This window comes from Dipodomys merriami, unplaced genomic scaffold, assembly GCF_024711535.1.
Source record: "Dipodomys merriami isolate MVZ:Mamm:240054 unplaced genomic scaffold, mDipMer1.0.p SCAF_71, whole genome shotgun sequence".
Lineage (NCBI taxonomy): Eukaryota > Metazoa > Chordata > Mammalia > Rodentia > Heteromyidae > Dipodomys > Dipodomys merriami.
Window position 1 is genome coordinate 3660264 of NW_027206302.1, and position 21108 is coordinate 3681371.

The following is a 21108-nucleotide window of genomic DNA, read 5'->3' on the forward strand; positions in this document are numbered from 1 at the left end:
CTCCTCTCCAGAAAGAACCCTCCCATGGCCTGATCCACATCCTACAGGCCAGAGGTGTATGATACCAGACAGCTGACCTAACTTTCCTAAGCCTAATGATATCTGCTCATCTATCATCCCAGACTTTAACAAATATCAAAGGACACAATGCCTAAGAAACCACTTTATAAACTCAAAGGTTACACAATGTAATCTCTTATATAGATATAGATATAGATTAAAGCCTTTAGTTTTGGGGCTTTTTTTGGGGGGGGGGTCCAGTCATGGGGCCTGAACTCTGGGCCTGGGCGCTGTCCCTCAGCTCTTCAGCTCAAGGCTAGTGCTCTACCACTTGAGCCAGCACCACTCCTGGCTTTTTCTTTTTGCTTATGTGGTGCTGAGGAATCGAATCCAGCGCCTCATGCATGCAAGGCAAGTGCTCTACCACTGAGCCAACTTCCCAGCCCAAGCCTTTAGTTTTTATTTCCAAAATCCCCAAAGTCCAGATTGTAGACAATGAACTCTGTTACTAAGGAAAGGTACTATCCAGCATGTAGGTTTCCTAAAGAAAAGATTTGAGTGTTTGGTTTTTATTTGCAATTCTGGGGTTAGAACCAGAGGCCTTCTGCAGGCTTAAGTAAATGAGCTAAGCATGAGCTACAGCCCCAAACCTTAAGAAAAAGATTTAATTACTGCTGGGTATGGTGGCACAAACCTCTCTGTAATATCAGCTCTTGGGAGGTAGAGGCAGGTAGACTGTAAATTCAAAGCCAATCTAGGCTCCAGAGTGAGTTTTAGGCCAACCTGGGTTACATAGCAAGACCCTGTTTCAAACAAAATGACTTCATTCCTGGCTAGGTTCTTCCTATGTACTATGCCTTCCAATCCTCCTCCACCACCCTCTGCCCTCACCCCATTACTAATGGTAATCAATGAGAAGGAAAAACAAGTGAGAAGGGACTCACAATTCAATTCATCATCAATCCTATGGATTTTACTTCCTAAAAATAGATGTGCCCCATGTAACTTGAGGGTATGAATTGAATTGGGAAAGATGGGGGAGACTGATTGATCAAGATACACCCTACTCATAATTTGACTTGTTGAATTGAAACCCCTTTCAACTTCTTAAAATATTTTTTTAAAAAATAGACATGCCCACTTATTTTTCATATCTACTAATCATTGTTAGCTGACTAGCTAAATAACTCCTTCCCCATCTCTTTTTTCCCTTCCCCAATCTCTCTTGTAATATAAAAATATGAGGTTGGGCTGGGAAGGTAGCTCAGTGGTAGAGTGCTTGCCTTGCATGCCTGAGGCCCTGGGTTCGATTCCCCAGCACCACATAAGCAAAAAGAAAAAAAAAAGCTGGAAGTGGCACTGTGGCTCAAGTGGTAGAGTGCTAGCTAGCCTTGAGCTGAAGAGCTGAGGGACAGCACCCAGGCCCAGAGTTCAGGCCCCACGACCGGACCAAAAACAAACAAACAAACAAAAATGAGGTTTACTGAGAAATATTTTTGCCTTTGTGACCAAAGAGGTAGGGCTTGCTAGTGTGCCATCCTTTCTCCCTTTATTTTTGGCTGGAACAAAATCATGATGGCCAGAGCTTGACACCCTGAGAGAGGCCTCAAGAACTGCAGAGATGTTAGCCCCGGCACCAGTGAGCCATGGAACGAACACAAGCAGTTGCCTTTCTTCAGTCCTGGATGTGATATGGAATAAACTCTATTTTAAACCATCATTAGCAGATTTTCTGCATTTGCAGCAGAAAGCTCTGCTAACGAATCCAACTGCACCTCCGAACATCACCTTCTGCCTGTACATCTGCAAAAGTCTCCTAACTGAAGCTTGGTATCAGCGGCTCACATCTGTAATCCTAACTACTCAGGGGGCTGAGATCTAAGGATTATGGTTCAAAGCCTGGCTGGGCAGGGAAGTCCATGAGACCTTTTATCTCCAATTAACCACCAAAAAGCCAGAAATGGAAGTGTGGCTCAAGTGGCAGAGGACCAGCCTTAAGTGAAAAAGATAAGGGACAGCACCCAGGTGCTGAGTTGAAGCTCCAATACTGGCTGGCATGCATGTGCACGTGTGTGTGTGTGTGTGTGTGTGTGTGTGTGTGCGCACACACACACACACACACACAGTCTCCTAAATGACCTCCCTGCTTTGGTTCTTATCCTGCTCTAACCCAAATGATCTTTGGAATTGAACATCTGATCATGTCAGTCTCTGCTAAAAACTCTTCATTAACTTATTGATGTCCTTTGGACAACCACCTTGCCCTGTCCAACCAGGGTCTGGCCCTTCCCACTTTTCTAACACCCTGTCACCACATGCTTCCTCTTGCTCTCTCTGCTTCAGCCAAGCCAGCCTTTTTTTTTTTTTTTCCAGTTCCAAGATCCTTCACATCATGGGGCCTATTCCCCTTGTCCAGCAAGCCTTTCCTGCCCACCTCTGCCTTGCTAACTCCTGCATGCCCTTCAGATCTCAGCCCAGTTGTTTCTTTCTCAGGGAAGCTTTCTCTGGCCTCCCTGACTAGGTCAGATCCTCCTGCTGTTTGCTCTCAAGGCATCATGTACTGCTCTTCTATCGTTACCATTTTAAATTTGTGTGAGTCTGAGATGCCTCTCTCTCTTATCTACCTACCTCCCTCCCTCCCTTTCTTTCTCCTACCAGAATGTAAGCTCCAGGTAGGAATTGTGGCCATCTTATGCACTTCGTCTCCCCTACCTCTAGCACAATACTTGCAAGTGGCAGGTGTGTGCTGAGTGAATGTGAGCCTACAAAGAACAAGATCCTTTCACTTATGACATTTTGAGTCCCAAAATGACTCCAAGAGATAGATATTATCCCTCTCCTAATTCACAGGGTTAGAGGGACTTCTTAGACTTAGAGATGCTAACTGACCTGCCTAAGATCACCCTGGAAGCTGGTGGCACAGCCAGAAGTCATGCCCAGTATGGCCAGACTCCAAAGCCTTAGCTTCTCTTCTCTCCTGCCTATGCTGTTAGCCCACAGAAGTCAAGCTTATTAAATGCTATTCCAAAGTAAACACAGTAATGGAAGTGAATCTCATATTTTGTTGTTGTTTTTTTCCCCCTAAAAACAAGTCTGCCACTGGTAGCTCATGCCTGCAATCCTAACTACTCAGGAGGCTGAGATCTAAGGATGACCATTAAAAGTCTGCCTGGGCAGACAGATCTGAGACTTTTTTTTTTTTTTTTTTTTTTTGGTCGGCCATGGGACTTGAACTCTGGGCCTGGGCGCTGTCCCTCAAGCTCTTCAGCTCAAGGCGAGCGCTCTACCACTTGAGCTACAGCGCCACTTCCGGTTTTCTGGTGGTTTATTGGAGATAGGAGTCTCACGGTCTCTCCTGCCCGGGCTGGCTTTGAACCGTGATCCTCTGATCTCAGCCTCCTGAGTAGCTAGGATTACAGGCGTGAGCCACCAGCACCCGGCTAGATCTGAGACTCTTATCTCCAATTAACCAACAGAAAGACAGAAGTAAGCCGGGCACTCATGGCTCATGCTGTAATCCTAGTTGCTCAGGTAGCTGAGATTTGAGGATCTCAGTTCAAAACCAGGCAGGAAAGTCCATGAGACTTTTTTCTCCAATTAAGCACCAAAAAAACAAAAACAAAAACAAAAAAACAGAAGTGGAGCTATGGCTCAAGTGGTAAAACACTAGCCTTGAGCAAAGAATGTCTGGGACAGTGCCCAGGCCCTGAGTTCAAGCCCCAGGGCTCACAGAAAAAGAAAAAGAAAAAAAAAGAAGGCGGACGTGGCAGTGTGGCTTAAATGGTAGTGTATAAGCCTTAGCAAAATAAGCTATGAAAGAACACTTAGGCTCTGAGTTCAAGCCTCAGTTCAGCACAAAAAATACTCATACAAATAAATAAAAGCAAAGAAGACCTCATACAGAGCTCACTGGAGTCTGGTTTAGCCATTTTCCCTGTGTGGTGAGTGTGAGTGTAAGTTTACACCAGGTCCAAGTTCAGGTAAATACAGAATAAAGGAAGCTCCATAAAGCCATAGGAAAACCCACCACATCATCTCTCCACTATCCCAGGACCTAGAGAGCTGCCCAGATGGTAAACCTCTGGGCCAGGAAGCAGCCACTGCTGCAAATGCCTGTGGCTGTCTGGGAAGTGGGAAGCGAAGGAGTCTGGGAGGGTGTCCTGAGTGACAAATCCCCTCTATGAGGTAGTCTATCTGGGAATGGAAGAAATGGCACAGATGCCGTCACCAAAAAATTACCCAATTTAGCACCAACTACACAATCCAGCAATTAGTTTCTTAAACCGGAACTTGCTGGGGGCTGCCAGGCTGGCGGGGTTGTTGTTACAAATCTCACTGGGAAACCAGCTGTGTAATTCGCCAGGAGGTTGTCACTGCCCCAAGCAATTACCTTCCAGAAAAAGAATGGAAAATGGGGGAAGGAAAAAGGGCCCTAGAAGAAGGAGTCAGAGTATTTTCTCTTCCTCTCCCCCAGGGCTCTGCCCAATCAAATCAGTTGATTTTCCTTCCTCAGGACCTAGGTGACTCATGAACTCCCTGGATCAAAGTAGTTATTGGTGTGGATTTGGTCATCAGACTACTGCATTCAAATCCCTTTCCAATCACTTCCTAGCTGTGTGGACTGAGGCAGGTGATTCATGTCTCTTAACCTATTTCCTTATCTGTAAAATGGGGATAATATTAGAGCCAGTATAAAATTACTAATGTTATCCTAGCAAGAGCTCAAGGCTCTGAGTTCAAGCCCCAAGAACCAGCTATAAAATAAAATAAAACGACTAATGTGAGGGTTAATAAAGTAGCACTGTGCCTCAATTCATGGAAAATAATAAAGATAGCTATCATTATTGGTCATTTTATTGCCTTCTCCACTGGCTCACAGTGTGACCTTGGCCGATCACTTAAACTCTCTGAGACAAGTTCTAAGTCAAAGGTCTGCTGGTGAACAAATAAGTCATTCTTCAGAGTGTGCCTATGTGGAGACCCAGAGATCTAGGTGTGCTTAACAAAGGGCCATGTTTCAGAGGTTGACACAAAGGCATGCCTTAGGCAAAGATGAAGATTTCAAAAACCAAATAGGAGCTGATTCACTCCTTCCTTGGGAAGCTTCTGGGAAAGCTACAAGCTGGACATGATGGTCCAGACAGCAGCAAAAAAGGTACAGCTGCTCTCTCACTGGGGGTCAGCTCCATCTCATTCCATCACGTAGAGCCCGTGAGGTCATCCCACACACCAGAACTTACAGCAAAGGGAGGCCCAGAATTCATTTTGTTGCTGGAAGCCCAGGTTTCCTCCATGCCTGTGGGCAAGCTTCAGGCTTTGCCTAACTGCTGCCTTTCCCTGTGTTGACCTAACCAATATGGCCAGGACTTCATCTTGGGCAGCTGGGGCAACACTTCTAGCGGGAATTCCAGAGCCACTGGGAGCCCTAACAGAGCCTCTAATCTGTAGCATCCCCATCTGATCTTTGCCCATGGATTTCACTACCCCCTTGAACCTTTTGCCTTTTCCTGCCTGAGCCCCCTTGTCCAATTTGACCCTAACTTCGCTCTGATGCCTTTGAAAACACCTCTGTAGCTGGACTCGGGCTCTGGTCACTGTCCTCCTGGGCCTCCTTACCCAGCCTTGTGATTGAAAATTCAGAATACCTTGTACCCAATCCCCTTACAAGTCCAAGGAAATCCTCTTGCCTTCCCTGCGGCAGGAGAAAAAGTAGGATGGAGGAAAAGAACAGAAGGAACAAGTTTTGCAGTCTTATTCACCTTCATTACTTTATTTAATCCACTCTTCCTGGGGTCTTAGAGCTGGACTTCGGCAGAAAATGGGCTGTTCCAAAACACTCAAGACATTTAGGCAGATAGGAGTCTAAATGCATTTCCTAACACACTGGACAGTGCTCAGCCTGTGAATAACACACACTACCTCTAATCTCTTTGAAAAAAAAATCCCACCTCAGGGGGCTTTGCACTTGATGTTCCCTCTGCTGGAACACTCTGCCCCAGATATCCCTACGGCTAGCTGTCTCATCCTTCAGGGCTCAGCTTAGAGAGGCCCTTCCCTGACCATTCAACTCTAACTGAAGTCGAGCCTCCTCTCTCTGGATTCTCTCCCATAACACTTATTACTCTTGAAATTATTTTCACCACCCATGATATGTGCATAGTATATCATCCCCTGGTAGAACCTAAGCTGCTCCAGTGGGCAGGGGCTGTCCCTAGGACAGTATTCTGATTGTGTAAAAGAATACCTGACACTAACAGGTGCTCCCTAAATATCTCTTATGTGAAGAACAGCTTCCCCTGCTATTCTTACCCCTTCTCCCAAGCACCATCCCACAGAAAGAACTTCCACGCCCCTCCTTCGAAGGACTTTCAAGCTCTCTGGAGGATATGGTATGAGAAATCTTGTCTCCAACCCTGTCCTGCTCATCCTGTTTGTCCACCTCTCCGGAGTGAGCTATAGGAGCAAGGCTCTATCACCCAGCCACGAACAGGTCCCTTCACTCAAGTTTGATGGGCCTCTACTCCTTCTCCAGCTGGGGTTATGTGGCCAGAGATCCCAAAAGCAAAAGTGGGGCTACTTCCTCCTTTGGGGAACTGCCAAAGGCCCTTTGAGACACAATTCATTTTCAGTGGCTTCATCCCTCACGTCCAATGAGCTCCAGTCCATCCTCAGCTATCTCTTCCATCTCTATCACCAAACTCATTCTCAGAGTCATCTCCATCTACTTTACCCCTCCTTAAGGTCTCCAAGAGCCTTCTTTGGGGAGCTACTCTCTGCTGAGAGAGAGACAGAGACAGAGACACAGAGAGACAGAGATAGAGACAGAGACAGACAGAGAGACAGAGAGACCTTGTGGGACCCTGGCTAAGAATGGCTAGTGAGAGAATGTGGATTCTGAGTCTTGAGTTAAACTGTTTGGGTTCACAGCCCAGGGCCACCTGTTATTAAACTGGCTTTAAAGGAGAAGCTTCATCTCTCTCAAGTTCAGTTTCCCCATTTTTGTTCATTTATTTGCTTTGTGTCAGTACTTCGACTTCAAGTCAGGGCCTCATGTTCTCCCAGGCTTTTTCAGTCACAAATGGCATTCTACCACTTTAGCCATGCCTCCAGTCTGAGTTTCCTCATTTTTGTATGGACACAAGAATAGTACCTTTCTCACTGTCATGTCATGACAACTAAAGTTATATTCATGGAATGTCCAGATTGGCAGCAAGGGAGAAAGCATTTTACATTCATGAGAACTGGACACAGGGCCTCTGAGAAGATTCTCAGACAGCCCTGGGCAAAGGTTGTGGTCATAGTGACTGGTCTGGATCAGAAAGTGAGTATTCTGAACTTATTTTGCTTCATGCATCTAGGAATTTGCCTGGGATATTTCTGAAGACCTTATACATGACAAGCAGTAAAACCAATACAATAAAACAGTAGAGCAGCTGAGGTGGCCAAAGATAGTGGCATTTGAGAGAGCTAATCCACACACACACACACACACAAATACACACACATACACACACACATACACATCATGAAGTCAGAGTTAGTCTCTCCTCAACCTAAGGATGAAGAATAGAGAGGTCTAGCAGCCTCATATCTGGGCACTGAAGAAACAATCATCCACTTCTAACACTCTACTGCAGCCTACCATGAATAACCATTCTACTGCACTGACCATGGACTATTAGTTTTCTCTATCTGAGCTTCAATGTTTTTATCTGTGAAACAGGAACAATGATATCAACCTTCTCATGTTGTGACAATGGATAACCAAGCTCATCTATGCAAAACACAGGCATGTTTGTCTCCATATTGAGGCTTCTCCTGACCTGGGTATCCTAATACTTTCATTCATGTGTGACTTGGACCATTGCTACTCTGACCTCTGGGGTATTGTCACCCTACATCTACCAGGGCCACCAGAAAATAACATGGGGTGGTCCAAGTTCATGTCAAGGCTCCATCAGGCATAAGCTGCTGAGCCAGGCCAGGACCATCGCCTTTCCCACCTCTAGCCCACATAAGCAACTGGTCCTCCCATGTGGTCCAGCTCTTAGGATGACCTCCAGGGATCACACACTGACCTGTGTAAGTTTTCTATATAAGCTTGGACAAGGATTTCCGGCACTAGGAGCTGTCCTCTCCTTCTGAACCTCTCTCAAAGGAGAGTCAAGCACAGGGTTCTTGAGGGGTGTGTGTGTGTGTGTGTGTGTGTGTGTGTGTGTGTGTGTGTGTGTGTGTGTGTGTGTGTGTGTGTGTGTGTGTGTGTGTGTGTGTGTGTGTGTGTGTGTGTGTGTGTACATATGCCAGTCCTAGAACTGGAACTCAATGTCTGGGCTCTGTCCAGAACTGGAACTCAATGTCTGGGCTCTGTCCCTAAGCTCTTTTTGCTCAAGGATGGCATTCTACCACTTGAGCCACAGTTCTAATTTTGGCTATTTTAGTAGTTTTACTGGTGATAAAAGAGCCTCACAGATTTTCCTGCCTGGGCTGACTTTGAACCTCAATTGTCAGATCTCAACCTCCTGAGTAGCTAGAATTACAGGCATGAACCACCACTACTTACCAAGAGTACCCTCCCCATCCAAACCACTACAGTAGATACCCCATCCTCTTTCCCACAGCAGGATAGACATGGGTATGGCCTGTTAACTCCTTGGAGGTTGTGATTTGTTTGATCTACCTCTGAGTGGACAAACACAGCATACACAGTGAGTTCAGTGTCAGTGACCAAACCATCAAGAAGGTAAGAACCCAGAGCTGATTCATAGGGTGAAAGGGAGAAACAGGAAAACAGAGGGGACAAAAGACTAAAACTGGGCAAGAATTTCACAGCAGGAAGAGCTGGTCCAGGGTGATATGCCCAGGGAGGCACGCAAGCAGAGGCCAAGTCCAAGCACTGAATAGAAAACCCCCAATGTCTGTCAGTTCTGTAGTTTATGATTTGCATGCTGCAACCACACAGATGCTGTGTTAAATGTTTCATCCTCCTAGCTGTCCTATGCAATAGGTACCATTACTAGTCCCATTTCACAGATGAGGAAACTGAGGCCTTGTATGGGCACAAGATTGCCTAACTCCATACAGGTGGTAGAAGATCTGAATATGAGTCTGAAATCAAGCCTGATAATCCCAATCACTAGGAAACTAAAGCCAGGCTGAACAGACATGTGTTAAATAGCATATCTCTCCAACCAATCTCAGCTGATGAGGCCATCAGTGGAACATCCTCCCCGCACCCCAACACACACACACCAGTGGGCCTGGCTTAGAACTCAGGCTCAGCAAAGCTCCACCCCTGCCATCCCTTCCTCACACATGGCCACACATGCTCCCAAAACTGCTCATCCACAATTTAACTCCTGCTAAACGCATCCAGCGGCAAACTGCGCAGCCATGCAGTCACCCACACACCTTTTATATACAGAGCATCTGCTTCTCATAGGTAATTGTCATCCCCTAACGCACAGATCCACCCAAACCTGTTCCCACAAAGGCTCAGCCACACACGTACTCGCATGGGAGACACTGAGCTGTGTGCTCAAAAGCTGCACAACCACAAAGCTTACATATGTCCACACGCTTCTCTCCAGGCTCCCTCTACATGCTCATTTCCCAGCTCGTGGGCACCCACGTCTGCTCACTGTCATATACCCAATCCTCCCCCAACAAGAACTTTATCCATTGTCCCCAGATCCAATACTAGGCCCAGGTGAGCAATGATACTCTCTCCCTCTGGGGTTGGCCAGGCAGCCCAGAGAGGGAGAGAAGGCTCGGCCTGCGTGTGATGGATGGAATTAATCTACTGAGCTGGAGAAACTAAATAATTAAATCCCTAATCACCCCCCCAAGCCAGCCCAGGCCAATATAGCTGAGGGAGGGAGGGGGCTCTGAGGCCCAGACCAATATTCTAGAGAGGAGGAGGGGCTTAGGAAGAGAGGCACTGGGCTGAACCCTCTAGGAGAGGTCTCTGGGAGGAATTCTGGCAGATAGACAGACATGGTTCTCCAGTACCACAGGCTTTCTCTTTCCATGTAGAAATGGAGCAGCCAGGGAAGGCAGCCACCAGCCACTAATACAAGCTGAGAGGAGGGGTACCATCCTCCACCCACCCTTCTCAGGGTGCCCAACTTTCCCAGGGCCCTTCCTGTCTCCCATGAGATGGGAGATATTCTCTGAGAGTATAAGGGGCTGGCAGTCAGAACAAAGCACCCAGGTACTGAACGAGTCAACACTCTCTGCCCAAAGCAAGGCTGACTAGGATCAGTCAAACCTTGGCCCACTCCTGACCCACACAGAACAAGATCCTCCCGAAGCCTGAAGGAAAGGACCCCCCCACACACACACACACACAAACAGGAGCACCTGCTTCCCTTGGGAAGTGGGTCCTGCACGCGGCTAAGAGGCTGAGGATGGGGCAGAGGCCTGGGCAGGGGGGCTCAGGGAATCAGCCTGGGAAGAGGCCCCAGTCTGATTGGCTGAAAAGTGGGTCATTTCCTTTTGAAAAATAGTGAGAAAATGGAGAAGTAGGTCGGGCTCTCAGCCCCTCAACCCCAGGCACCATCCCCGACTTGCGGGACAAGGAGAGAGGGGTCTGCACAAGTCAAAGCCCCATGTCCCCAAGGTCCCTGGTCCACAGTGCCAGGAGGCCAAGGTCATCACCACCCAAGGCATCCAAGAACACTCAAACTCCCCCCCACCTGCCCTGGGACCTCTGGGGTGTAAAGAGCTGGTCTGGGGCCAAGTTAGAGGGGTGGAGGCTCCAGTACAAGGGGCCCTGAAAAGCCCCCTCCCATCCTCCAGTTGGTCGTGATGTCTCTTCTCTCCTCTCCTTTTCCTCTTCGTCCACGTGGGCAGAGTCGTTGCCATGACACCGCGGGCAGGTGGGCGGCTCTGGCGGCTGTTTCGGCCCAGCCCCCATGCTCACAGCCCAGGTGTGAGGGGGGCGGCGGCAGCGCCTGCCCAGCCCCTAGCCCAGACAGGAGAGGAGGGGATGGAGGAGTCCCCTGCACACGCACCCCAGGACTCCAAGGGACTCTTATACTGTCTTTTCTGTACCACAGCAACCCAGCCCCAGATGGGGGTGGGGAGGAACTCTCAAAGAGGGTCTGATCTTACATCTTGACCTCCCTTTACTCCCAATAGGTGTCACCCGGTGGGGCTGAACCACAACTCCCACTGTTTTCTCACGGCTTTGACCACAAACTATTCCTTACTTAGTCCCTTCACACAGGTCCTGCCTGAAGTCTAACCTTAATTCTTCATTCTGCAAAACAAGTTCAATTCCCTATGCTCTTTTGGGATAGAGGACCTGACTTCTCATCACAGCCCCAGGGACCAACATTTTTCAAGCCCATCCTATGCCATCAGGAGAGATGACATAGAAGAGATCCCAAGCCTGACTCCTTCCCCAAGTCTGGGCCATGCCTGAGCTCTCCACAGTCCTCTTTTTCTTCCCTTCCTCTCCGTGTGTCTAAGGCTCTGTCTGTGGCTCTGATTTCTTAAGCTTCTTCCCATTTTTCAGGACCCTCGTTGCTCCCTACCCCTGTTCTCTTTAGTAGGACCTCTAATCACTTAAGGAATGGAATCACAGAGACCCTGTCCTCTGCAGCCTGGCTGGCAGAAGAGGGTATATATAGGATGATGATGACAAGATCCAAAAGGAAGGGAGAGGGCAGTTGAGGGTGACCAGCTTGTCACAAAGTGTTCATGGCATACAAAACAAACACATACATACATACATACACTTTTACTTTCCTCCATATCCTTCCCCTAGAGTAAGACAGAGCAATGACAGGCAGAGATAAATATGTGTGCACATGTATGTACATGTGAAGAGGTGTGCACGAACTTCCTTTACCTCTACAGCCTGTGTTCTACACCAGGCTACCCTGATCCTAATCCCTCACCTGGATTATCACATCAAGCTCCTGGCCAGTCTCCTTACCTTGCATCCACTCCCTACAACTGCCAACGTGATCTAACTGCGATTAATTACAGATATACTGCATGCCCTACACAGGGTTAGTTGTTCTGGACCCAGTAGATAGAGGAATAAAAAAAATCTATAAAATCTGAGCACTGGTGGCTCACGCCTAAAATCCTAGCTACTCAGGAGACTGAGAGTTGAGGACTGAGGTTTGAAGCCAGGCTGGGAAGGCAAACCCATGAGACTCTTATCTCCAATTAACTACCAAAAAAGCCAGAACTGGAGCTAGAGTGCTAGTCTTGAGGGGGAGGAAAAAAAAGCTAAGGAACAATGCTCAAGCCCTGAGTTCAAGCTCCAGTACACACACACACACACACACACACACACACACACACACACACACACACACACACACACACCACCTATAAAGTGCCCAGATCTCCTGGCTCTCCTAAAGTTCATATTCTAGTGAGGGAAGGGGGATGTTGCACTGAGATGGTGGTGGCAAGTGCTGAAATGTAAAGGTATATATAAACTGGGCTGAGGGGGTAGAATGACAAGAGTCTATTTCAGTTAGATTGTTGAGGAGGCCTCTCAAAAAAAACACATTTTTGAGCAAAGAAATAAGTCAAGAGAGTGAGTTGCATGTATGTCTAAGGGAAGAGCGATTCAGGATGAGGGTAAACACAGCAGCCCCAAAGCAGGACTGTGCTCCATATCTTCACCAGGTCAAGGGGGGATTTTACACCCAAGACTTGGGTCTCTCAGTTTCTACTAAGTACTCTAGATGTCACCCAGGTGAGAGGAAAAGCCATCAACATGGCATGACCTCATCTTGCTCTGGAAGGAGAGTCCATCAGGTAGGGTGAACTCAGAGAGATCACCTGGGACATTTTCTACCATTGCAATACGTTTCCCCACACTAGTCCAATTGGCAGACATATGTCCCATTTGTAAGTCTCAGCTCAAAGCCCTCTCCTTCTACAGATGCTTTACTAGACTCTTCCCTTCCCCAATCCAGAGCTGACCTACCCTTCTTTAGGTCCCTTACTGCCTCATGCTACCTTCCTTCAACACTTTCCTTACTTGTTCTCAGGTCCAGGACCATCTCCACAATCTGGGGCACATTACCAATGTAAAATAAACATTGCTTGAGTGAATACATGTATAAGGTGAGGGAAAAGATTGTTTGTGCAGGCTAGGTAAATGAGGTGTACAACTTATAGTGCACACAAGCGCACGCATACACACGCATACACACACACACACACACACAAACACACACACACACACACACACACACACACACTGGTATTAGGGCTTGAACTCAAGAGACTTCTGCTCTTGCATGGATTTTTTTGCCCAAGGCCAGTTCTCTACCACTTGAGATAAGAGTTTCATAGATTTTTCTTCCTGGGTTAGCTTTGAACCATGATCCTCAGATCTCAGCCTCCTGAGTAGTTAGGATTACAGGAGTGAGCCATGGCACCTGGCTTTAACTTGTTCTTTATTCTTTTTTTTTTCCCATTTCCCCCCCAACCCTCCTCTTGTTCTTTATTCTTGAACTGTCTATAGTAAAAGTAATATTCCCCCTCCCATATTCATTCCCCACATACATCTCAAAACACCACAGCATCTGAACAGCACTGGGCTGAGATACCTTAGTTGTCCCCAAAGACAAACACAATTTCCCTCTGCAACCCTGTATATGGATGGTGGTGGAGAATCACTGGCTCCCTAGGACATGAGAATTTGATAGACTTCAGGGAGCACTTTTATGAGAAAAGTCAAGCACATCAGAGTGGATCAAGTTCAAGCAAGTGGGAAAACAACTTTGGACAACCCCAATGTTCAGTGGAAATCAATCTCTCTCTTCATATGTATGAATCCACTTATGCACATATAGTCATATATTATTCATATAAGTACTTATGTATGTATCCCATATAAATGTTCACACACAAGCTTATATACACATATGCATCACTGAGTAAGCACACCACACTTACACACATATTTTAATTACTTTCATATCACACATATACATGGATGCATACAATCTTATATATGTATGTATACATATATATTTATACACATAAATGTATCTGTACCTAGACATATAGCATACATAAATATATGAGTGTGCAGATACACAGTCACAGATACTCTCATGAGAATATCTGACTCTTCCCTGTCTACAAAGCCAGAAGTTGTGTGTATGCATGTGCATGCATGCATATACCAACTCTGGAGTCTTTCTGAGCAAAAAGGCTGGCACTCTATGACTTGAACCACACACACTTCCACTCTGGCTTTTTGGTAGTTAATTGGGGATAAGAGTCCCTCAAACTTTGCTGACCAGGCTGGCTTAGAACCAAATCCTCAGATCTCAGCCTCCTGAATAGCTATGATTAGAGCCACCAGCATCCAGCTTCAGAAGTCTTGATTCTCTCCAAGTAACAACCCAAGTAGGCATCTGCTGACTTGCGAGTGTCCCACTTCTCCATTATCAGTGGGATGTGCTCCATTCCTGGATACATCCCATTCTCACCCACTCTCAGTAAAAGAAAAAGGCATTGTAAAGAAGAGCTCTGAAATTCCCTTGCTCTGTGCCTCGAGAAACCAGTATTTGCTCAGGCAACTTGGATGGGGATAACAAAGAAGCTGAAGGGAATTGAAGAGAACTATCAAGGCTGTATATGTTCTACCACTTCTCAACTCCAAAAACAAACACAGAAGCAGAAGAAGGAAACTAGCTCAGGTTCTAAAATCTCCTAGGATGCCTCATTCTTCCCTATAGGGTAGCTTCATGAGGTCCAGTGGACCTCTCCCACCCTACTCTAAAGGCCTTGCCTGGGGAAAAGGTAGACCAGGAGGCTCACAAATGTAAAAAGAGTAACCTGGGCTTAGAATAACAAAAAATAAGCAAATATTCAAAAACAAGAGCCAGTCAGGAAACAGGGAGGCAAGTTAGAGACACCTCCTGGCAGGGAAGCAGCTGCTAGAACACTAGATCATGAATAGCCGGGCTCTCCAAGGGGCCTAGGAGAAGGGGGTGGACATCTAGCATTCCATGTGGGGGTGGAGGGGTGACTGCTTCAGGCAGTAGCAGCAGCTCCAAAGTAAAGTCTTATCAAAGCTGTTATGTAACCAAGGGAGCTGAGTAGAGCACAAACACCTCCCCTCCCCAAACAGGCACCCACACCCACACCCACCACCTCCCAGCACCCACAGCACAGGAAAACTCAGCTCCTCTCAAGTAGCTAGAGAAGGGAGGAATCATCTTGATGAGCTACATCAAAAACATGATAGGTGAAGGGGTCCTTATTAGCCAGAAGTCCTGTCTGGGAAGGAAGGAACTGGTTCAGTTTTGAGGTTCCCTAGACAGCTCTCCCTTGTGCCTTGAACTCACTGCCATACCCAGCTTCTGCCTAGCATCATTTGGAAACCCTTTCCTTCTCCCCCCCCCCCAAGAAGGATCCCATTTGAATATTTGATTGTGCCTTTGGGAAAAAGGAGGTGAGCTGCCATCAACCCCTCCTGCCTGGGTGCTCCCACAGTCTCATCTGCATGTCCTGACATTTGGCTCTCATCCCCCTGGGATGACAAGGGAAGGGACCTGGGGAAATGACTCCTTTCCTTCCCAGTTACAAAGGCACAGCACAAGAATCCAGATAACTGAGATGACCCCCATCACAGGTCAGAGGGGAAAACGTGATAACCAGGGCAACTAAGGTTTAAAAGTCAGGCCTCATCCCTCCATTTGAATAATTTTTACTCCCCCTAGATCTTCCTTTTTTCCCACTGCCCTGTCTCCTATAGCCTCCTCCGTCTCTTCTCCATGGCACTGAACAACCCCACCCACTCCCTGAATCCTCTGCTTAGAAATCTCCCTCCCCAACAAAAGTCTCTCCCAAATGCTGCCCTGAGTTAAGGCTAGGGATGGGCAGAGCATAAGACCAGCCTGCAGAGTATTTCAGTGTCCTTGTCTTGAGATTCAAAGTCTGGTGAGTGGGGAGGAGGGGGGGGGGCGGCGGAATACCCAGTATACCCAGTGGTCAGATTATCCTGAATTACTGAGCTCCAGCCACCTCAGCCTAACCTGCAAAACCCAAGCTCTCTTAAGTCAGAAATGCCTTGAGCCTAACCTCTGGGCAGTAGGAGAAAGGCTGAGGACAGTACCCCTAATCATTCTGCAGTAAATATGATCCCCAAAGAACTCACAGCCACAGTTTCACTCCCCCATCCCTAACCCCCTACTAACAGGATGGTTTCTGAAAGAGGGGAGTGAAGTCAAACAAGGAGAAGGGAGCTCCCTTTCCAAACACCACTCACAAATCCACAGGAGAGACCCCAGAATCTATATTTCTATCCAAGGACTCTGCCCTTGGAAAGTGGGTCATCGGGGAGAATTTTTCCAGTGAGCCCTGCATATTGCCCAGCTGGTTTTCCATCATCCACCAGAACGCAGCCCTGTTCAGCACTCAGGACAGCTCCAGAAGCACAAACACCCGTCCAGCCCCATTCAGCACTCAGGACAGCTCCTGGCAACAGCCAGGCTGGGCTGCCAGAATCCCAAACTGTCAGGTAGGAGCAGGAAGAAGCAAGAAGGAGCTGGCTAAGCCCTCCACAGCTCTCCACAACAGAGGCCCCTCTCCCCCACCCACACTCATTCACATCCGCCAAGGGCACCTGATACCCCTCCCTTCCCTGTACGTCCCAAAAGAGAAAAGAAGCCCAGAACCGGAGCTTCCCAGAGGGAGCCTAGAGATAGGACCCCACCCACCTCCTTTCAGCCTCTCAATGCCACTCACAGCTGGTTCTAAAAAACACTTTCCTTCTTCACCACCACCCCCAAAATAAAAGAAATACTCACATGGGGGCTCTCAGCCCTGTAGGCAGATGTGCTGGGGGGAGGCCGAGAGAGGTGGCTCCCCACACCCTGTTCTGAGCCCCCTTCTGAAGGAGCCAGCTTCCATCTGGACTGGGGGGAGGAGAGACATGTGGAAGCACAGAGGGGAGGGGAGAGGGGAGGAAGCGGGAGCGGGGGACTGCAGGGCGGGGGCGGCAGGATGGGGGCAAGGGAATCCTTTTTAATTTCATTCTCTCCCCATGTCTACATCAGCCCTGCAGGCTCAGCTCTTTAATATTTACACACAGGAAGAGGGGAGGATGAGAAAGAACCAAGAATGTGGGGGGCAGGGGCTACCCCAGCTCAAAGGGCAAAGAGGCAGAAGTCTGAGAGATAAGAGCCTCCCCACCCCCACTACTTTCTCTCTCTCTCTCTCTCTCTCTCTCTCTCTCTCTCTCTCTCTCTCTCTCTCTCTCTCTCTCTCTCTCTCTCTCTCTCTCTCTCTCTCTCTCTCTCTCTCTCTCCCCAGCCCACTCCCATCCTGAGCTCTTAACTGGAAGAGCCCTGGGACCATTCTGTCCCTTTGTTAACAAGACACTTTGAAGCTGTATCAGAAAAAGATCAGATCCCCACCCACAGATCTGGACACCCCCACAAACCCAGATTCCTTGGGTGCCTTATGTGCAGATGGTAAAGGCAGCATTCATGCACTAGCATGTTCCAGTGCTCCAAAGCATGTGTGCCTGTGGGCTGCTGCATAGAAAGCATGTGAACATGTCAGCTAGCCTGTACAAGTTTACACTTACCCACATATGTTCTCAGTGTATTTACATGTTAACAGCCCATGCCATCAAACATACAGCTATACAGCCATAGCTGTAAGCCAGCCTCCAAGTAACCTCTCTTCCTTTCCCCTGGCTCTCTACAATCCCAAGAAAAAGGCTACCCAACCTCCTCAGACTCCCTTCTTCATGCCCTTCCCTCACAGCCTCACTTTTTCTGTCTGTGACTTGGGAAGAAGGGCTGATAGGAAGGCATGCTGCACTGAGCCCAGGGGCCTGGCAAGTTATTAGCAACGATGAGCTGGCATCTCGTTACCATAACGATGGTGTCACTGCCTCACCCCAGCTCAAACCCAGACTCCCCAGACGGCAGGAGGCCTGCTGAGCCAGCAGCCTTCAGACTTGGTGGGGGTGGGGGGGAATGGATAAAGAGGGAATTGAGACATAATGCTTGCATAGTAGAGGGTACACAGCTGTTCTTCCACACACACACACACCCTCCACTGAGAAACAAAGCTTTGACTCCACCAAGTACAAATGAAATCAGAATCTGGGAAGGTTTCCTGACTATGGGGATGGGAAGGCATTGAATAGGTCCCCGGAAGCTTCTGTTATCATTTGCTCCTTTCATCCTCAATCATACAACCTAAAACCCAACTGAACAGTAAGTCCTGAACGGTGGTTCCTCACCTATAAAATGGGGACAACTTATGTATGCTTATCATCTGCCCTAAACTCCTCAAAGATTTCATCAGAAAGAACTTAGAACTGCAGACCCTTCCAAAAGCAGAGAAGATCCAGAAGTTTCTCTACACATCAGAAGCCCAACAAGTTAAGAAAATGTCAGCCTGGATACAGGCAAAATGTACCCAAAAATGGGTAGCAAGAAAGAAAATGAGCTCAGCCCTCTGAAGCCCCAACATCAGCTGGAAGAGATAAAAAAGGTGCCAGGCAGCTGCTGAAAGCAAGGCACTGACACGGAAGAAAGTCTGGAGTTGAGCCTGCAGCATCTCTAGCCCCTTAGCAGCAGAGGCTAAGACAGGCTAATGTCTACCTCTATGGTGGCTCTAGCCAGGCATCTCCATTCCCAGGAATATGTATAGTTTCCTCTTTCTGCAAAGGAGTCCCAGGTGGAAGGATTTATAGAGTTAAGACATACTGAACATTCATCCTCCCCACCCACCCCCAGTCACCTAGCACTCAGCTCTAATGGGGGTGGTGAATTCAGGAATAGCAAGCAACATGAAGACTTGGAAAGTTCTTGAGCTAAGACCAGGGAACCTCTAAGTTCATTGTGTGACCTTGGGTATGTCCCCTCCCTTCTCCAGTGGCAGAGTCCCCAATTTGTAATTAAGAGGTTGGTCCAAGTCACTTATATGGTTGGTTCCTCCCTGGCCATCATTCTGTATTTCCATACAAGATCACTCCTTGGACGTGAGCCCCCTGGCACAAAATGCAGTGGGCACTGTCTGCCAGATCAGTGGGGCAGTGGGGAGGGGTGCGGGGGCTGCATCTGAGGCTGTTCATCCCATGTTCATGTTCCTTTTAGAAACACCTGCCACCCTAGCCCTCCCAACTCTCTTTTTAGACCCTGATTCACTGCCAACTCACGAAGCCTCTCCCTCCCTTCCCTCCTCTCTTCTCCTCCTCTCTCCCTTTTAGGCACTGGCAGCTGGGTGCAGAAGTAGCCCTGGCATTCAGGGAACACTGGGCAGAGGTGGAGGGCAGTGGCCCCAGTGTGAGAGAGCACACCAGAGAGTAAGCACTCTCTAACCTTGCCTGGCTGGGTTCGTTGGGTCACCAAATGAACTAACTTGGGTGGGAGATTTTTTTTTTCCCCTACCACTGACTAGCAATGAAATGCAATTCATCTCTCAAGCCTCAACATCCTCATATGTAAATTGGCATTATATTTAGGTGGAGCCATGTGAAATGGCTGCTTTTGTAGGTACAAAAAAAAAAAAAAAAAAAGAACAGTTGAATGCAATTTCATATGGCTTAACCCAACACCTGCCCTGCCTTTCTTTCAAAAAAGAAAAGTCTTGAGATAGGAGCATTTTTTTTTAAGTCCTGGGCTGATCTAGGAGCACAGCTGTATTATTCTTACTTCATGGAGCTTTGTACAGGCCCACCTAGAGGCTAGTGGTTAAACCAATGACCCAGAATTTGAAGTTTAGGACTTGGAACTAGAGTAAAGCCACCTGCTCCAATGACATGCACCTAGCCTCCTAGCACCTGGCTTGAAAGGCCTTTCCTAAGAAGCAGAGGAAGGCACAGGATCACCTTCTCAAGCTCACTCCAGGCCCACCACCAGCAGGGACCGACCCTACATGCAGGAAGTACACAACCAGAAGCACAGGGAGGCAGGTGACAGTGGAGACCAAGGGTGGGGGAGTCGGGAGGGGGGCTGCATGAAGCTCTAGTCTGAGTCCAAGATGAGGAATCCCTAGAGGAGAGGTGAAAAGTCGTATCTCCGGGTTCCACATCCCATCAGGAATGGGGGGGGGAGAGACGGGGGGGGGCAAAGCCAGGTGTGGCCATTCCAAGTGAACCTTACTCAGGTACATCCTCGCTCACACTCACACACACACACAGATAGCAGGACCCACTCACAAGAGACGGTCACATGGGCGCACACGCACCGATTCCCCCATTCACACGGTGACCCCGCACACATGTCGGCAGATCCATGTACAGTGCCACCCTCCGCCCTCGCCGCACACGCGGACTGCACGCGCACACACAATCACGCAGAGACCGACACGGTGACTCACAGTCACACACACACACACACACACACACACGCACATACACACGCACGCACACCGGCAGAGGAAACTTCTCTCCCGATCGCCCCAACATCACGACTTCCCCCCACCACCAGTCGGCTACTCCCTCCCAAGCCTCCAGTGGGGCCGGGGTTGGGCGGGGGCCGACGGGCCTCTCGGGGCCCAAGCGGGAAGGGCCGGTCCGCGTGCTCGCAGCCCGTCCCTCCGGTCAGGCCCGCGGGCCTCCAGGCCAGGGAGGGGGGCGGCGGCCCGGGGCCCAGCGCCCGGCCCCTTCCTCCCCCCGGGGCTCCCCACCCCTCCCCCCCAGCCTAGGTCGCAGGAGCCCTGGGCGGAGGCGGCGCTGGGGCCGTGGCGGGGCCGGGCCTGGGGCGCGCTGCGGAGGGCGCGGCGAGCGCGGCCCGGTCCCCACGGCTCGCGGCGGCGGCGGCGGCTTACCTGGCCCGGCTTGGGCTCCGGCCGGGTTACATGATGCCGGCGGCCCGGAGCCGGGGGCGCTGCGGCGGGCGGGCGGGCGGGCGGGCTCCGGGACCCGGCACTGCGGAGCCCCCAGCGGAGGGGCCGCGCCGGCTGCGGAGCCCCGAGCGAGCGCCGAGCGGCTGCGGGCGCGGGCGCGGGAGGCGGCCAAGCCGCGGAGGCTGGATTTCCCGGGGACCAGGAAGGGGAGGCGGGGGGATCCCGCCCGCGCGCTCCGCCCCCGCCCCCGCCCCCGCGCAGGGCGGCCGAGCCGGGAGCCCGGGAGCCCGGCAGCGGGAGGGGGCCGCG

At 49.3% G+C, this 21108-nt stretch overlaps 1 protein-coding gene across 4 annotated transcripts in view; it reads right to left on the reverse strand.

The window, feature by feature from the left end:
* The window catches only part of Dlgap3 (DLG associated protein 3), a 72826-nt gene extending 51949 nt beyond the window's left edge, over nt 1-20877 (reverse strand). For 2 of the 4 annotated variants that reach the window (XM_070008964.1, XM_070008965.1), the window contains exon 1: nt 20782-20811. The gene's annotated coding sequence lies outside the window, so the exon portion shown is untranslated. Of the gene's footprint in view, nt 1-16799; nt 17202-20781 lie in introns of those variants that run through there. The other 2 variants (XM_070008962.1, XM_070008963.1) reach the window with 2 other exon arrangements.
* Between the last annotated feature and the right edge of the window lie 231 nt (nt 20878-21108).